This window comes from Atractosteus spatula, chromosome 10 (genome assembly GCF_055471065.1).
Source record: "Atractosteus spatula isolate fAtrSpa1 chromosome 10, fAtrSpa1.hap1, whole genome shotgun sequence".
NCBI lineage: Eukaryota > Metazoa > Chordata > Actinopteri > Semionotiformes > Lepisosteidae > Atractosteus > Atractosteus spatula.
Genome location: NC_142715.1, coordinates 6,023,319 through 6,027,407, shown reverse-complemented (window position 1 = coordinate 6,027,407; position 4,089 = coordinate 6,023,319). Strand labels below are relative to the sequence as shown.

Here is a 4,089-nt window from a genome sequence, read left to right as displayed (position 1 = left end):
AGTTTTAATGCACTTCATTAAACTGATGGTGTGCTTATCAATCGTGCATAAAATTTACGTAGCAGAGGATGGTTTCGATCCATCGGCCTCTGGGTTATGGGCCCAGCACGCTTCCGCTGCGCCACTCTGCTGACAGCAGCTGTAGAGTGATTCAACAAAACTGCTCTATCTTTGCTTTCTAAAAGTGCGTCCAAGATGAAAAGTCTAAACGGTAATCGCAGACGTCACTTTGAGCACTTGGTCTTTTATAGTACAAATCATCACACGCTGCTCTACATGGGCGTGTCTTCAATATCGTTGAGAACCAAACCTTTTGCTTTCCGAGGCAAATGATTCTTTCGTCGTTAATTCCCAAATCTTCAATGAGAATCAGTGAAACGAAAATCAAACACATGTACACACTCGCGTCCTAGCGTGAAAGAATAATCTACACCCACTTTTTAACACTGAAAATGATTCAGGAAGTACTTATTTTAATAATTTGATCAAATTGAGGCCCCGGATCCAACCTTCAGTTCTTATTTTTTTTAAGTGATATCTTTCCTTCATCTCGTGGAAGTCACACGATGTGAGCAATGTTTTTTTTTACGTTACGATTCAAAGAGCCTCAGACGCACCGTCACAGTAACCAAACCAGGATGGATTCTGCTGGGAGCTGGACTGAGCTCATTCTGACTCCCTGTGCTGAAAACAGAATTAGCTCTTCCCCGAACATCGTCTACAGCTGCTGGATGGTGCTCTGCGTCTTACTGCTCCGGCAACTACTTTGACAAAAAAACAGATCACTCGGGCGCTTTTAACCTTCTCGCAGCTACGGGCGAGACTGACGTTCGCGATATGAAGGCACCCACTGTTACACATTCTCTAACTTTCACAATCGCGTTTTTTTTTTAAAAAACATTAGCTTTATCAGTTTTTACATTAATCTATTTTGAATCAAAGTTTGATATTTGATATTTTTTTTATTTTTTATTGCATTTTACATTATAATTATAATAATCATTATTGCTTACACTTATATAGCGCTTTTCTGGATACTCCAGTCAATGCGCTTTACAGGTAATGGGGACTCCCCTCCACCACCACCATTCCCCTGAATGATCACAGAGAGTCAGGACCTCGGTTTTACATCTCAGCCGAAGGACGGCACCTGTTTACAGTTTAGTGTTCCCGTCATTGTACTGGGGTATTAGGACCCACATGGACCGCAGGGTGTGCGCCCAGCGACAGAAACCACACGTGTGTCTGGCTCGGCTGCGAGCAGGACAATGACGCCACGGGGACAAAGGAGAGACAATCAAAACGGTTCTATAAAAGACCTGTGTCAGCTGTCGGTTCGCAGTCTGGACTCTAAATCCTCCGATCCGATTTTAAATCTCTCTAATACCTGAGCTGCGGCTTCTTCTGAGTACTTATTCGTATACTTATTATGTGTAAGTGTATAGATGAAACCTTTCATATATTGTTCAGTTTAAATCAAAATGCTTTACTAATACAAGAGAGAAGTATAGTATGAAGGATGTGACAAATTTATGATTTCTTGGAACAAAACGGTTTTTATTTGCATTCGAAATGAAGCGGAATTTTAGCGCGACACACAAACCCTTTGTCTTTTTTAGTGATTTTTAAACAGACAAAAATGTAGAAAATGTGTTTTTTTAGCATTCTAATATCAGCGTTAGTGGCGTAATGAATAACGCGTCAGGCCTCGCGTCAGAAGGTTATAGGTTCGACTGCCGGCTGGCTCGTTGCGTTTATACCACTTATATTCTTTTATATAAATGAACTGCACCTGAAAGCTATAGAAAACACTTTGGATAAGTTGTCGAAATTCGCATGAGGCTGCAGACAACTTAACACTGTACTGTCGGGAGATCAGCTCCTGCTCTGAACTCAATTGCAATGAAAAACCATGCGTAACAAAGCTGGAGAACAGCTGAACTTGCGCTCAGTTCGGTGATGAGGGTTCAGAACTGGCGTTGTTGTAATCAGCACGAACTGCGCAGGCTCTGAATCAGACCATTTCAATTAGTCTGAGCAGTGTAGGACACGTTAATGTAGAATTATTAATAGGTTTGTTAGTTCAGGTTAACCCACCTGAACTAATGTAGAATTATTACTTGGTCTGTCTCTTGTTTGTATATAAATGAATGTCTCTGACAACTTAATGTTAGTTTTTAATTTAGTTTTACGATGTAGGTCAGGCGTTGACATATGCGTTAGTATACGAAATGTCTCACTCCTGATTCAACTCATGTTCTATAGGAGATTGGCAATTCCTCTTGTTTCTCGTACAACCATATCAAAACAGAAGCCAGTGTCACCCAGCTCTGATTCAAGAGCGACTCACATCTTTATCACTTTTTGGTTGGAGATCATTATTTTCTTTAGTTGTGATCAATATTGAACTTTTTCCAAATTAAATGACAATAATACAACATGCAGGCAGATTTTTGAAAAGTATTTGGAATTGGTCTTTGAATGGCTGGCGGGAAAATTCATTTATACTCCTGTTGCACCCTCAGCTGAAACATGTTAAAATAACAACGCAGATTTGTTGGAGAACCTGACAAGAATTATTGGGTTAGCACTGTATGTATTCTGGTATATTTACTTTAATTTTAATATAAATGTAAACATGCATGCTGTATAATCTATTGTAATTTTAAAATATGTTAGCTGAGGATGCGAGGGGGGCTATTATACCTTGTGAAACACGCAAGGAACTGTAAAAAAGGCTGGTATTTGAATAAAATTGGCGATCACAAGAAAACCACAATTTATGTGGTATTATCATCAATATCCTTCAAAATCGACGTTCAAATGAAGGATTTGAAGAAACTATGAAAAAAGTCACAGTAATAGCAGAGGATTTTGATTTTTGCTCTTCAAGTCAGTAGATCGCCGTAGAGTTGCGCCCCTACAAACAGCACAAAGGATGAATCCCACCTCCTTCGTTATTGCTATGTTTGTGCTGGTGAAAGTAGCGTTTGTGCTATTGAAAGCATCTCGGAAGATGAAGGTGCAGTCACTTCCACGTCATGATATCATTAGATCCGACGACAAGAGCTGGAGCCCCCGGCATTTTCCAAGCCAGCAATGTGAGGAAGATGTGGATGGTGGAAGGTAGCGTGGCCAAGTGGTCTAAGGCGCTGGCTTTAGGCTCCAGTCTCTCTAGGGGTGTGGGTTCGAATCCCACTGCTGCCAAATGTTAGTGCTTTAAGACCTGCAATACGATCAGAAAAAGCGCTTTTTGTTAGTCTGTTGAGAGGCTGCGTGAGGTGTTTAGAAATAGACTTTCTAAAAGACAGGCTGTCAGCTTAACATCAAGGCAGAAAAAATATTTTGTTTTCTCAACAGAAATTCTCTTTGGCACTTTCAGCTTTATGTAGGGAACGACATCTGCCGAGATCACTTTTGAGGCAGTACACATGATAGTGTATCGGCAAGTACATTTAATATTGGCTGTGGTAGTGAGCTGCTTTTGTCTGTAAAACTTTTACTTCTTCACGCCGAATCGTTGGCAGGGGTAAAGCTTATTAAATCTTTGAACATAGCGCTCCATCAGAAATACTTTGTTCGTGATCAAAAGAGATCAGAGGATTAACTTCATGATTTCACATAGCATACCTTACAGGAAAGATTTAAAAGGGGAATTGATTGTGCTTCCTGATGTTGTTCCTGTGGTTTCCTTGGATACAAAGGTGAATGTTCTTTGACGTTCTGCTAGAGTATCCACTAGGTGGGCTTTATCAATTAGCTCGGATAGGTCATCAGTGCTCCGTCTCCGAAAATAATCAGCACTGTTGTTTTTTCCCGTGCTGTCTTTTAAAACATAAGATCACGAGTTTACAGATTTCTCCAAATAACAACTATACATTTTAACCCAGCGGTTAGCATTCCTTCAATCCAATAGTTTTACTCCGGCTAAAAAACAGCGCAATATACAGAGAGATGATATTCAAATATTTCAACGTTCTTATTGGATTACCTGTATGGAGATATCGCTCAGAATTCCTAATATGATTTTGAGTTCAGTTTTGCTTTACTACTTTCAGAGTCTTTTATTGACCTTGCTGAAGCAGAGAA

General features: G+C 40.0%; 1 non-coding gene across 1 annotated transcript; it reads left to right on the top strand.

The window, feature by feature from the left end:
* Nucleotides 1-3,125: 3,125 nt before the first annotated feature.
* On the top strand, nt 3,126-3,207 carry trnal-uag (transfer RNA leucine (anticodon UAG)). Its single transcript has one exon. It is a non-coding gene; the product is annotated as a tRNA-Leu (tRNA).
* The last annotated feature ends 882 nt before the right edge of the window (nt 3,208-4,089 follow it).